This window comes from Corvus brachyrhynchos, unplaced genomic scaffold, assembly GCF_000691975.1.
Source record: "Corvus brachyrhynchos isolate BGI_N302 unplaced genomic scaffold, ASM69197v1 scaffold245, whole genome shotgun sequence".
In the NCBI taxonomy this organism is placed as follows: Eukaryota; Metazoa; Chordata; class Aves; order Passeriformes; family Corvidae; genus Corvus; species Corvus brachyrhynchos.
The window spans coordinates 559,577-574,688 of NW_008238988.1; the positions used below are offsets into that span (position 1 = coordinate 559,577).

Sequence of the window (15,112 nt, forward strand, 5' to 3'; positions counted from 1 at the left end):
AAAAGAGAGTGAAAGAGGGAAAGCCCCTTCTGCAGTAGTTTCTCAGACACGAGAGAGAATATGAACAGGTTTTGCAGGAGGAAAAGGGGAATTGGGGTCACCCCGTTACTCTCATACAATACTTTCCCGTGGAGAACAGCTGCACATTTAAAGAGTGATTAAAGTGGATGCACATGCAGACATGCACATTTATTCAGCACTGCTCCTTGGGGCACTGCAGCCACAAGTCCCACAGAGGGGTGTCTCTCCCTCCCAGCATGGCCCCCACACCCAGATGGGCTGGTCTGGGGAGTTTCACAGGTCCCCAAGCACACAGGAAAGTAGGGCTCACCAAAATGAGCACTCTCTCTCTGTGTCAGACCATAATTCTACCTTCCTCTCCTCAGCACAGCAACCCCTCCCAGCCCACCAAAGTGGTCCTTTGAGTGTGTCAATGAGACCAAAAACCTAGAGTAGGACAAGGGGAACTCATTAAGTTGTTTTTACAGCAAGGAAACACCCTTGCAAGTAATTTCACATGGCCAAAATGGCCAGTCAAAGAACAGCCTTCAAGAGTTACCCATGTCTGCTGGTCTCAAAGGAGTGAGAAAATCTCAAAGCTTTTGGATGACAAACTGGAGCATAACTGGAACATCTGCATCTAAGTTGAGCACAGGAGGCAGTGTGGGTGCACAGAGGACATGGAAGCACTTGGGGACAAATGCTTTCTGCCACAGCTCCAGCACTGCTGTACCACACAGCCACTCCTGTTCCCAGGCTCCTCCATCCCAGCTCTCTGTGGCAGGGCAATGTGTGCACGGTGTATTGCTGGAAGCTGGGAGTGACTTCAGCTGGGGCAGGTGCTCACATGAATTTACTGGTTCAGGAAACTCATCTGCCAGTGGGTTTACTGAAGAAGAAGCTATCACACACCCAGGTCATCCAAACCCCTTTGCCAGGCCACTGCAGCACCACCTGTCCTACCAAACCCAAATCTAAAAACCATGGAAAAATTTTTGTTGACTGCCACAGAAGCAGGAGGCCAGTAAAGTCATGCACTATGGCCAGTGCACTTTGCATTTGGGAGGCCATTTCCTTGCTCCTGGGGAGATGTGGCTCTGCTGAGGACGGGGATTTTCTCCCTGTCACCCTCCTGTCTCAGGCCACACAGCCACACCAGGCAGTGGTAATGGAGGGGTGAGACTTTGCAGCCCTCTTTGGGAAACCTGGATCTGATATACTCAGTGTACCCACTCTGTTTTCTATGTTAGGTGCCTGGCATTAGTCTGTATTAGGAGTAGCAGTTCAGCTGCTGACTTGGAAGAAGTGGGGAAGACCAGGACAGTGGTTTTTCCACAGCTGAGAGATCCCTCTTGCATGAGGAATTTCCACTCTCTTGCTCTATTAGTAGCAGTAGGAGTGAGTGTTGGGGCAAACCTGTTATCACATTACAGCCTGAAGTGCCTGTGCTCCACTCCCAGCTCTCCCACTGGATGAGAAGTGTAAACACCTCTCCCTCACACCCGAGCCCCGGCACAGGGAGACCGGCAGCTCCACCATGGAGGTGGCCAAGGAGACAGTGCAGCAGGGTTTGGGTTTCCTGCCAAGGCAGTGTAGGGACAATCCAGCATATTGAAAAATGATCTGAGGGCCTGTGCTTTGAACTCCCCCTGCTCTGTCTCTATCAACTCATTCCTCATCCAGCTGCTACGAAAATACTCCTGGAGTGCTCAGAGGTTATGTACTATGACTTGGCCGCTTGCCAGTTCAGTGAGGCTCTTTTTTTAATATTAAGGCCTTAAAACTTCTGATAGAACTGAGTCCTACAGTACAAACCTTCATTGCTACAGTTTAGCTGCCAAAACATTGCATCAGCCATCACAATAGCCTGGCACCAACTAAAGAAATACAGCATCTTCTCCTTGTGCTCAGCTAAGAGCACAGATGTCAAAGTCATCGATGGCTGGAGCTGCTTGGAGATTTTGGGATGAGACTAAAGTTTTGTCAAAATATTTGAGCTCCCTGGAACAGGGAATTGTTTTATTCAAAGCCTCTCCAGTCTGATAAACAGCTTGGTGCAAGGCAGAGGTTTCCCATAGGTCAGCAATGAGAACTGGGACCAGTTCAAAAGCAGGTGATGAATGCAGGCAAAAGTGCAGGGCCCCAAACAGCTGTATAATGTCATTGCAATGTTGGCCACCATCCTGATAACAAAGCTGCTTTCACTGAGCAGCTGCATGGTCTAGGGACATCCTCTTTGCCAGAAAAATGGAAATATTTACTAATGTTCATAGTGAGATCAAAAGCAGACATACAGAAACCAACATTTCTGGCCAAAGAGACAGCCTAGTTTGCAGACAACTGTCTTCACAATCTCAGATCCAACTCTCTGCCTCCAGTCTCCTTGCATTCCCTACATCCTCACTCAGACATCTCACCTTCATGAGGATTAATTTTCCTTTGGCTTCCATGCTACTCTTCTGACCTGTTTCCACTCATACCTCTCTCACAATCTCTCTGAAGATCCTCCTCACCTCCCTTGTCTCCTGATGAGAGCACCCTGCTCTCGATGTTGCCTCCTCCCATCTCTTCCAAGACCACTCCCATCCCAGACACAAGTTCAGCCAACCCATACATGCAGGTGGCTCCTGGCTCAACCCTGACTCCAGACTGCTCAAACAAAGCCATGCACTGTCCTTCAGCTGTGAGTTTAGACCACGTCACTGAGACAGACTCAAGCCTCCCTCTTCTTTCCACAGCAGAGCCAGCAAGGTCACACTTCCAGGGGCATTTCCAACGATAGATTTACCCAGGATCAGCACTGCCAAGCTGAACCTTCCAGGTTCAGTCCTAATACTGCTACTCAGGCATGGCCTTTACTGCCATTCTGAACAGCCAAGAACCTGGCCAGATTCTTATTTTCTCAGTTACTGCAGCATCATCTCTTCTGTCACTCATAAATGCAATCCTTTCCCCTTCATAGCCACTTTGAATGCTGCCACAGAGACCCACAATTTGCATCTCTGTGCCCTCAGAGCACCAACCCCAACACAGTCCACTTTTTTTTCTTTTCCACCCATTCTCCCCACTACCTTTTATCCTTGGGCCAAGAGACCACCTCCTGAGAGCTCAGCCTGAGATACACTCTTCCATAGCCACACTTTCAGACAGGTACCCTGATGCTTTACACATCTGAGCTGATCCTTCAAGTTCCCCTTTGCTACAACACCTCCAAGAATCTGGATGCTTTGTAAGCTTCTGCTAAGGTGCCACCACAGCCTACTCTGCTGGCTGGCATCATGGCAGTGAGTCTTTCTGCTGCCTCATCTGTCTGTCTCCACCTGCCTTCTGCTAACCCTGTATTTAGACTGCAAACTCTGAGCTGCACCTGACACCACCAAGTCCTGAGTTATGAAAAATGACTGATAATAATAACATCATACACCTATCCTGACTACTGGACTTAGTTCCATTTTTGAAAAAGCTTTAAGGCATCTTGTATTTTATCAGTTCCATTCACTCCCTAAAGCACTTCATCCTGAGCACACTACTGTTGCCCTTTGCTCTGGTCCCAGTGCAGCTTCCTGGAGCCCACTAGCAGTGGTGTCACAGTAGAAACTGTGGCCATACCCATCTGCACTGCACTCAAAGCATGGAGAGGCAAAGATTCTGTATCCTGTTAGCAGTTCCCAAGTATTCAGAAAGCTCCTACATGGGAATCCAGCCAGCTGCCTTGTCCTGCTTGAGAAAGATGTTATTGTCCTACAGCTAAAGTAATGTTTCATGGGCTTTGATGGTGTGCTGGGCATGGAGTTCCATGAGTCACCACACTTGCAGGGCTGTCATTCCTGGGCAGGAACTCGTTTGGACACTGCTTTAGGCTGTGTCCAAAACACTGGTGCTCATATTTATGATGCACAGTGTATTAGTACCACAACATCAGGCATTCTTCAGTGCACACAGAATTGAGCAGAGACCAAGCTCTAAACAGATTTTTTTAGGGTAGGCACTAGATCTGATTTTGATCTTGCCAAGCTGTCCAAGCTCAGGATTGGCCAGCGACTGTCTCTCATTTTGGGGCCAGGAAGGCCAGAGGTAGCTGTTTGTTCTGTTTTTCATGGCCAACCCAGCTGCTTCCTGCTCCAGGCACCCACCATCAGACATTGTCAGTTTGGTTTCTGTGGGACCCGCAGTGGCAGGAATTGGTCTGGAGGATCACTGGGGATGGTTGTAAGGGCTACACTGTGGATCCCTGCTCCTCACAGGACCAAAGCAGCAAGCACTGCAGTGCAGAACTGCAGCAGGCAGAGCATTTTTCCCACTGAGCAGGTCCCAGACCTGAGCATGACCCATCTATCCCACTTCCAGGACCAGGCTAATGTTGCTGTGCAGCCCTGTGCCAAACAGCCCTGTCATCCTGCTCAAAGGCACCTGGTGACTTCTGTTTGTCTGATGCTGACGTGCTCTCAGCCGTGATCCTGCCTGGAAGCACTTTCAATGCTATCAGTCAGACAAGAAAATATGAATTTGGGTCACCTCTGCCTACAGGTTTTTTTTCCCATCCCAAATGCCCTTCTTCTCTCCCTCTCTCAGTCTCAAGGACTCTTCCTCCTTGTTATTTTAGCAGGACAGGGAGTGCTGGAGCTGCCAAGCTGGGTACGTACCTTGGCTGCATCCTGACCTTATGTTGGAATGAAACTTATTTATTCAACTTCCTGCAACACCCATGTTTCCACCAGAAAAGGCCATCCAGATGTGGAAAATTGATTTACAAGTCCAAAAACCAAGTTTATTTCCTGTGCAGGGTAGCTTGCCTTAGCTCTAACAGGGGCGCCTTCTAGACCACAACAGAATGACAGTAAAAGCTGTGCCCTCAGAGTGGCCAGCAACCACCACCTCCAGCAAATCAACACAGACTTGTACCAAAAATAAATAAATAAATGCTGCCAAAAGACACATTAACCTGCTTCTAATTGGGAGAGTTGCAGAATGGAAAAAACTTGTGAGAAGCATTAGAAGTAGAACAAGGCAGAAAAAATGCCTTCCCCAGACAAATTTTGGGAATAATTCTGTTAATAAGGAACCCATGTCATTGTACAAGATGAGAGTCTCTGTCATATTGTTCCCCAGCACCTGATGGACAGAACAGCAAAAGGCCTCCTGTATAAGCAACAACTCTGCCCAGACCATTTTTAGATCACAAAGTTGTTGCTGCTTCTGAGCCTGTATTTCAAAGCAGCCAGGAAAAACAAGGTTCACTCAAATGTACATGAAGAGAAGGTAAACTGCCTAGGAAGCCAAAAAATAAAGTCCAGGCAAAGGAAAATATTTTATGAGTTTTCTTGTAAAAAGAAACTTGCATGGATGGAGGAAACAATCTGGTATTTAGCTGAAAGGCAGCACCAGATAAATGAAAGTGTCTCATAAAGACATCACCCGAAGAGAAACTGGGCTACAGAAGACTGATAAATCACCTCAGAGAAATGAGCTGGGGTGCAAACAAACAGCCAGGGTCACTGAAAGAAGAACACCATTTGAGTGTGAAAGAAAAAGGCCCTGCACTCCTCAGACTTCCAGAGAAGAGCAGGGTGTGCAGGCAGCTCACAAGCAGAGGAGATGACCATGACCAGACTCAGGGTCACTAAGAGCAGGGCACACATCCATTCCCATATCTGAGGAAAACTCACTGCTGTAATCAAAGGGACCCAAAATCTGACAATGACAACCTGGTGGGTGTGCAAAGAGTATCCTTCAGGTTTCACAGTAAACACACAAAGAAAGCATTGCACAAGAGCCTTCATCCATCTACTGCTCGGAAACCACCCACAGCTGGCATCACGGCTTCTCTGCCAGGACAGACTGAGATGACCCTTTTATAAAATATTGTCAACATGCATCAGCAGTTGTTCAGATTCCCTGAGGCCTTCTGCAAACACATTAAGGCTGGACAAAGCATGCATGGTAGATCTCCAACCTCCCACCCGTACACCAATACTCCATCTAATGCTTTCTGCCACATCCAGATAACATCTCTCTTTTACCAGGTTTTGACAGTGTTTCCCTCTTTTTGCTGGAAAGGGGAGGATGTCCAGCCTGCCCCCATTGCTCTGAAGCTGACTTTCAGAAATACAATAGTTTTGTCTCGAATCTCCTCGATGTATTATATCAATTCACCTCCACTGCCGTAAACCATGTGAATAGACCTCGGTGTGTGGGAGACAGACGAATACAGAAGGGGAGCAATTCTCAGGCTATGAAAGGAAAAGGGTTGGAAAGCTCCCAAAAAAAGGTCTCATGCAGGTCAGTACAGGAGGCTCAGCTCTGCACCATTGTGGGAGGAAGTGGCTTCATGTTACTGGTAGGTGAGGCGTGTGAAAGAGCAATGAAATGCTTCAGTTGTGGGACACTTCAGGTTACACTTGGACGTTTCACGTCGCACCTAAAGTAGCACACGTCAGAAGTGACATTTGCAATGGCAGTAATGCCACTGAGCTGCTGCAACAAAAGCACAGGATTTTATTACACAGGGTTTTATGAAGCTCTCGCTCACAGAGAGGCCCCTTTACGCCTGTCTGGCACTGGAGAATGGCCTTACAGTGGGCACAAACAACATCACATTCATCTTCGTGCCCTCCACACTGGCAGAGGGCTGCAAAGGGGCCCTGTAGTAAAAATAAGACCTCAGTCCAACCTATTGTCTTAAGGAATTATATAGCCTAAATCACCACAGTAAATATTTCTTCCATCAAAAACTAGGTTCAGAGGATGGTTTCACAAGAAACAAAACTTTAGTATGTATAAGCTATAAGATGCTATTTCAGTTTTCTCATCGGGTCATCACAAAAATTTCCATCCCATTATGCAGCTTTGCTTTGTTAGCATTTTTTTAACATTGCTGATGAATTCATAGAGTACCTTCCAGATGTGCTGTTTGGTTTTTCAGTTTAGGGGTATTATCATAGGTGGACTTTTCCAGCTGAACTTGTTTTTCTCCAAATTCAGAGAAATAAAATACATATGCATATATATAAAGAAAGGCAGTCGTTTTCCCGGAGCTGAGGGCATCTCAGATCTAGGTTACTGCTGAAAAATTAGTCATATTCATTCACAGCCAATTTCTGCTTTCCCAGAAACTTCAGTGGGAGCCCAGTCTTCTGCCACCAACCCCAAACTGCCCTTCCTTCCAGGCAGCACAGCCTGTTTATGGGTAAGCCATATTGCTGCAGGCAGAGAAAATGGTTTTAGTGTAGCTCCACCTCCCTCCACGCACTCCTGCACCCCCAGCAATGCCACTGCCAGACTCTGCCTTCAGATCCGTGAGGATACCAGGAGCAGGACGGGGCGCCGAGCGTCTGGCTTGCAGACAGAGCCCCAAAGGCCGCAGGTTTACACCAACACTTGGCAGCGTGTGGTCAGGAATTAGGTTAGCATTGATTGGGGCAGCCTGGCGGGAGCATCCTTTGCTTTACCCATAGACAGGCCAGTCACATGAGGAACAGCTGGAGTGCACACAGAGCCTTCTTTAATTAAAGTGCTACTCGCCATTTTTCTGGCAGCGCTCCCAGAAAAGCAATAAAATGGCAGCAGAGAAAACAAATACAACATAACACACTTCCACTCTCCTTTACATTCCCAAGTCCCCCTTCTCCCCCACGCCTAATGTTCTCACTTTTTCTTTTTTTTTTTTTAATTTTTAAAAATTTTTATTTCGGTTAATAATCATTCCTCATTTGTGACAAGCTAGGAAAGGAAAAGGTCAAGAGGGAAGAAAAAAAGGGTCAGGAGAATTGAATCAGCCATTCACTGCCGTTCATGATTAAACATGGGGAACAATGTACCTGCTTATTAGGACATCTCCCGCTCCAAGAGAACATCTGCAGAGCGCACACACCTTTTCCGGAGTGAGCACACACCGGCACCTCACGGGAACATCACAGCATTCACGTGCCAGTCGTTATGGAAACATTTTCCTTTCCCCCCCTCTCTCCCTGAGATCTACTGCTTAAGCAAGCTTGTCAACACACCAATAGCTGCTGTCTTTTCCCAAATTAGCCAAAGTTCATTGTGTTTCTCCAACCTGTGCCTCCCACCAGAGGAGCCCAAGGAGGCAGGAGCGGTGCCTGCCCTGCAGCGCACGGACATTTGACAGATGGATCTGTTCCCAGTGAGAAACCTGCGCCGGGACAATAATAGCCACAATGCTATTTTTGTTGTTGCTGTTGTATTATTAGGCTCTCTTCAGCACAAGGCACGGAAAGAAAAACACAGGGACGCACAGAACAAAAATGTGAAACCAAAGACAGGTACACGTTGCTCCCACGGTAGAGGAAATGCATAATCATCTTCTGAACAGGAGCAAGGTTATCAGGGACAGAGGTGCTGAAACACAGTGGGTGTTTGACTCCAGGAAAGCACCTTGGAGTTGAGAGAAATCAGGAGCTGACCCAGTCCATGAAGTTTAACTGGAGTGCAGTGGGACATGGGATGTGAGAGCCAATCCTCTCCGAATGTGAGGAGGGAAGCTGGACCTAAATGAAAAACCAGTCCCAAATCCTCAAACCCAAAGCCCACAGTGGAGCTGATCTGAAACAGAGAACGTCAGAAATCTGGATTTGAGGTTTTCAGCTTGAGCCCATCTCTGTGTCTGAGATTTACAGTTTGACATGTTTATATTGAAACAAGATGTCTATAAATACAGTATATTTGTCTCCCAGTATATTCTAAGGAGAGGAATGTTTAAAAGCACTCAGCAGGGGACTAGCCCAGCTCCCAGTGAATTTAATTATAAACTCTCCCTGCTTTTGCTCCAACTAGTTTAGGCTGGGAGTAGTTAGACTGCTTTTGAAAATCCCGCTTTATTTTTGAATAACTGCAAATCATTTATATTTATATAGCTGGATGTGCATCATAAGAACATACAAAAGAACGTATTTTATTAGCACAAATCAAAAATTTTCCGTGCAGAACTTTTTTAATTTAGGGGGTAAGGAAGAGAGGACAAAATTAATTTGGTGGAAAGAGTGGAGACAATAGCAATTTTGACACAGCAAATTGATACTGTGAATAACCAAAGAAATTATTTCACTTAATATCAGTTGGCCTGAACTATCACCTCTCAGAACCACTGGCATAGCCTCGGGTGCTGTGGATGGAGGGATGGACTTATTCTCTGCCACAGGCTGGGATTTCTGGCCAGACCACATGCCCAGTCACACACAAGTCTCATTACTGCTTTAAAAGCAGCTTGGCATTATTTCTGAATAAAAGCAACACTGCTATTAACTTATTGGGCAACACTGGCCTACTTTAGAGTTTTATCAGATCTGTCTGATGATCCTTGGCAGGGACAAGAACCTCTTGCAAAATTTTATCTGCGGCCATGTAATCCTGTGTGATTATTTTTCTCATTGTCTGAGCAGAATTATTTTGTCTCATAAGCATTTCTGGCATTTCAGTCTGCACAGAATAAACCAGTTTTATAAATGGAAAAAGGTGGAAGGCAAAAAAAGCTATTGTTGATGTACGGAGGCTCTAATTATAATACTTTACATTCAGAGAAAACTATTTCTCATTAACTGAACAGGTAGTAGTATACAATGGTGATTAAGTTTAATGGAGCTGAGATCAAGGTGGGGAAGATAAAGTTACAACTGAGAATCCACTTTAAGTGCAAAGCCAGTTTCTGTTTGGAGAGGTGTTTGATGGAAAACTGCACTGCTTCTGACTAAATTAGGCTTAAATAGGTATAATTTTGCGTGTATTAAAATTAAGATTCCTTTAGGTATAAACTATTAAAGTTTCCACACAATTACCGCTCTTAAGGAGCAGCAGAGAGCACACACCATAAAGAAAATGCAACTTTTTGATTTAATAAATGAGACCAAACACATGCTTTTCTACTGGAAGAAGGAAATAGAGCCATCAATGAGCCAGGTTTAGCCAAAATAACTGAATAAACTTCAAAACCATTCACTCTAGTGAATACTGCCTGATCCAGTCTAAGGGAAATATTTTTCTTCCTCACCCTGGTTTTCCTGACTTGGGCTGTCTCTCCTCCTGCTTCCCACAGACCCTCCAGCCCCTCGGCCCTGGATGGAGACACAGGGCTGTGTATCAGCATGGCCTTTTCACCCCCCTCTGCTCCCTGCATTTAATCCAGAGGTTTATCCCGGGGAGGACAAGTGCAAGTGGGAATTTCTCCACCACAAGCTCATTTGGAGTCAGCCCCCTGGAGCCACACAGTGACCTGCCCCCACTCTCAAGCACTGTGAAACACAGTAAAAGGCTATAACTTCTCCATTAACCATTGTCAGCACAGGGAGCAGAATAATGGAGTAAAAAGGTGGGAAGATAATAAACAGACACCATCTCACAAGGATGTCTTGACGAGACAAATATCAGACGCCGAACAAAATGCATCCCCTCTTAAGTGGCATTTCTATATTTAACACCATCTAAAATGTGATAATTTACACTGTCACAACATGTCTCTTAGAAACAGTCCCATTTTATTTGCAGCCAGCCAAAGTCTGGAACTCAAATTCCGACCTCCTTTCTAGTAGGAAAAAAACAAAAAAAAACAAAAAAAAAAAGAAGTAAAGGAAAAAAAGGAATAAAAAATAAAAGGGAAAGCTAACATCTGGCAGAGCTGGGTATTTATTAGACTTTATAAAACTCCACGCTTCTGTTGTACATAAGACAGGCACAAAAGGGGCCCCCAAAGTGTTATTTCCCCACCAGTGTGAAACAAGTGGCTTATTCAGTAAGTTTTCAAAGAACAGAGGCAAATGGATTATCTCAAGGAGAAGTTAAACACAGAGAAATGCACTGTAGCTCACTGTTGGGTTTAGCTGCCTGCTGGATGTGGAGGAAGGGGGGAAATCTATAAAATCTATCATTGTGGTGTCCAGCTGAGACTTTACACTTCTCAGGGAAATCTGAGCTGTGAACCACCAACAGCTGCTTTTCCCCCAACTTGTGAAATCACCCACAGAACGAAAGTGTTTTCTTAAGAAATTCTCAAAACACAGCAAAGAAGAGCTCACTAAATCCTCTGGCTCCTGGGGCCAGGTCAGGATGACAAGGTTTTTCCAGCCTAGCTGTGACTGTCAGGCGCAATGAGGTGTGATTTGTGACCAGTGGAGCTGGGCTGGTGAAAGCCTCAGTCCAGGGAGAATTACACAGGCTTTTGCTTGTTTTCCTTCATCCAGCTTCACCAAAACACAGGTTGCCTGCTCAAAGCCAAGTCCCTCTCCAGGGGTGCTTGACCAGTTCCCCACTCTCAGCTTTCCAAACAGGGGCAGATTCAAGGTAGGATTGAGAAACCTTAATTCCCATTCCTCTTCACTCCGCACCCTGGCACAGTGCTCCTGGGATCTGCTTCAATAGGTGTGCCCAACACCTAGATCACATACAAAACCAGGGTTTTCTTAGGTCTGTGCTGTAAAAGGAGCACCAGTGTTCAGTTGCAAAGTCCAGGCAGTAAGAGCCAGGACCCAAGAGTGACCTTGTAACGAGCAGTAATTTTCCTACCTAATTCAAAAGCAAAAAACCTGTTCTACATTCAGATTTGTAAGTTGTTACCTTTTGTCTTGCGGAGACTGAGACGTTTCTGGTCTTTTCAGGATGAAGGATGCAAGGGAAGGCTAAGGATGAAGGATAAAAGTGAAGGATACAAGGGGGTTTATGAGCAGTCCCATGGGATGATCAACACCGTACTTGGTCCTAAGACTGTTTATAGGGCTCAAAAGTAAGAGACTGGTACCAGAGCGAGGCAGAGCTGCTGGACAGTAAGGGACAAAGTCCAAGCTGACCATAGACACAAGTTTCCCAAACCATGGGGTCAGCTCAGGGAGCTTAGCTGAGCCCTTTCCTGGCAGAACCCAGCAACTCTGTACACTGTCTGAGCTAATTTGTTTTCCTTCTCTACACCAGAGAAATTCTGGCTGCCGTTTTCCAAAACAAGCAGGTCTTTAACACAGAGATACCATCAACCAGTAGAATCAGTCTGAGGATTTCTGCTTGGTACAAATGCAGGAGCCTTGCTACAGGCTGGAGGAAGTAGACCTGATATGGGAAAAGGCAATTTTTTTTCAAGTATACAGGGAAGCTGCTAAAAGATCCTGCTTCAGCCAACCTGAAACAGTTTGGGTTGCACTTGCTGAGTACTCTTAAATGTATAAATAGTTTCAGGGCATTTGGCACCTTTCACAGATTGAAAGACACAGCTGATGCCTCTTCTGGTGCAGCATCTCAGACATTAATCTCAGTCCAAATCGCATCCCTGTTGAATTCAAAGTCTTTCTCCTCCAAAAATAGCCTAATCATGCAGCTACAGGGCATGTCCAGGGGTGGGCACAGCAGGGTATCCCCACATATAGTGATCAGAGTTTCTTTCCTGAGCTTGGCTCCCCAGACAGATGATCTGCCTCTTCACCCTTCTGCCCATTCATTCGGAGAAATGGAAATCAGCCTGATTCCACAGCATCCTCATGGAGGGTGATGACTGAGACCCGAGTCCTCATCCCAGGGTATGGTCAGAAAGGAAATGGTCATGACAGGTATTAGTATCTGTTCTGCATGTCCAGACTTTCACTCTTATTTATATGACTAATTTTTGGTCAAATAAAGCATCCATTTAACCCCAAAACACCTTTTTTTCTTTCACTTTGCAAATCCCAAACGGGTCAATTTGGGGCCAATCAAAGTAATTAAAATAATTGCTTTAATGTTGAGCTATTCACTCAACCTAAAGTAATTTATTCATTCAGCCTATTGCCCTTCACCTGGACCCCAGGTTTTATACCACCCAGAAGGGGTGACACCCAGCCCAGGGTGTCTCTTCTACGTGTCCTGCCACCCCTGAGGATGGTCCCCACAGCAGGCACAAAGCACCTATGCTCTGTATCAGGTCCTCTCAAAACATCCAAAGAAAAAGACCAAAATAGCATCCTCAGTCCTTGTCTTATTCTGTCTGCAGCAGAGATGTGCCAGTTACCTAATGGCATCAAATTAACAAATGAACAGGTCTGGTAGACCAATTAGCAGAGAGTGCAAGTGATTTTCAAACAGGCTGCAATTGTCAGCTAATGACCTTGGAAAAAGCTTTTATTTTCCTGGCTCCCTCAGAAAAGTCCATATTAAAATTGTTGATAGCTGCTGAGTGTCACTTTTTGGGCTTTCATGCCATGGGAAGTGAGCTGGGTAAAAAAAAAATATTAAAAAAAGAGGAGACCAAGTAAGTGTAATTCAAGCATCATCTCACTGCCTTGTCAGTCATTTAAGAGCACTGCATCTTTGCTCAGCAGGCATATCAGCTTCTCTCTGTGGCCATTAACTTCTCAACACCCAGTAATTCACCATGCACCTGCTAGAGCAACCACAGGATGAGCTGAAAGATCATCTCAGCTGCAGCCTGCTCTTCCAGACATCACTGGGGCTTTCCTTAGTGAAAGGCAGCTGCCTTCTTATGCTTCTCGAGGAAAAGCCTGGAACTGAGAGTCTTTCCCTCTGCCCTTCCTATTTTTTAAATAAAACCAAGCCAGTGTGTGACCCACAGAAAACTGTCCACCCCCATCCAGGAGTGAATAACTTGTGTGTTCCAAAGGTTGGTTACACCTCAGTACCTCCCAGGAGAGCAGGATGCTGAACATAAGGTGGGATAAGATAGATTTCTGCACACCAGAGCACTTTATTTGGGAGCATGTAGGTGTGTCTCTTTACCTTACTTCAGCTGGCCCCTTCCCAGGAGCTGCCATCAGTGCTGGACCAGCCAAAGAATTAGCAGCCAATATCACACAAGCCCTCTGGGCTGGAGAAGGAAGGTTTCCTCACCCAGAGGAAGCTGCCATGGCTCTGTAGAAGCCAGCTGAGTCCCAGTGGTTTGCAGCATAGAAGGGACATGACCTCATGGGGAAGGAAAATCCCAAGAGCCCAGAGCATGCAGGTTTTGGTCCTCATTTACATCCTTCCAATGTGGCACAGCAAAGTCTCTGTAAGATGGCTGGAAACTTAGAGCATGGTTTTGGTTGGCTTGCAACTCCCCATACCCTTCCTCAGGCAACTGGAGTCCATGATTCCCAGAGAGGTCCCTCTAAAAAGGAGAGTTTAGAGAGGGAACAAAATAGTCCAGGAGAGCAGAAACACTGCTGGTTATTTTTCTTGTGTGCCCTCAATCTTGATACATTCCTTTACACCCATGATACTTCAGGTGCTCCCCTCTCTACCACACCTGGGAAGGTCATGGTGGAGTCTCTGGTGGTGATTCCCCAAGGGCTTCCTCCTGCTGCCAGTTCCACAAAACTCCCAGGACTGGAGTATCTCTGAGACCTCTATCCCTCTGTCAGCTGCAGTTGGAATCAACTGAGAGGCTCACCCTTATTAAAGGTCAAGAGGAAGATAGAGAGACTGTAGGTGGATAAGTCCTGCAATTGTATGGGCCCTTGTTCCCTCAGGAAAGCAGGTTAAAGATAGAGTGGAAGGGATTAAATTCTCTGAAAATGCTTCAGAACATGCTTTTCTAAGAAATATACTGCATATCTACAACTCCTCTCAGGAAAGAGCAAGAAGAAAAGATTTTAATGGTAATTTGCCTAGGAGGAACAAATTATGAATTACTTCTGGCTCAGATGCTCCTGAGTAAGGGATCGGACCAAAATGAGCCTGACAAAGCCTTTGTAATTTCTCCTTCCGATGAGGTAGTAATAGCATCATCTGTCCTGCAGCATCAGGGTCACAGATGATTGTGTAAATCAATAAAGTAGACAAGCATCTTTCATCTGAATCAGCTATTCTGTGTACTGTTTATTTGGTGCCACAGTGACTCAGAAACCTTAATTCCCATTCTGTTATTGGACCTGGTCCAAGGCCTCAGAGAGCTCCTGTGCCTCAGTTTCCCCACGACAAAATGGGGATATTGGCATCAACACAACTTCAGAAAGGGCTTGAAAACAGACACTGATATTAAAATGTGACTGTGACAAATCTTACTGTCACATAGCCTTCAGTGTTCCACAATTTGCTATTGCAATGAAAAAAATAACAATTCAGTACATCTTCACATACAGGCGTAGACAGGCTGTCCTTTAGGCACCCTGGGCACTACCAGAAGTAAGGACAGATCAAAATAAAGAGC

The 15,112-nt window shown here is 45.7% G+C and overlaps 1 long non-coding RNA gene across 1 annotated transcript in view; it reads right to left on the bottom strand.

The window, feature by feature from the left end:
- Window positions 1–8,120, bottom strand: part of LOC108447821 — an 88,820-nt gene extending 80,700 nt beyond the window's left edge. Inside the window, exon 1 of the long non-coding RNA XR_001863515.1 lies at window positions 7,818–8,120. This is a non-coding gene — a long non-coding RNA (uncharacterized LOC108447821). The remainder of the gene's footprint in view (window positions 1–7,817) is intronic.
- Window positions 8,121–15,112: the final 6,992 nt, after the last annotated feature.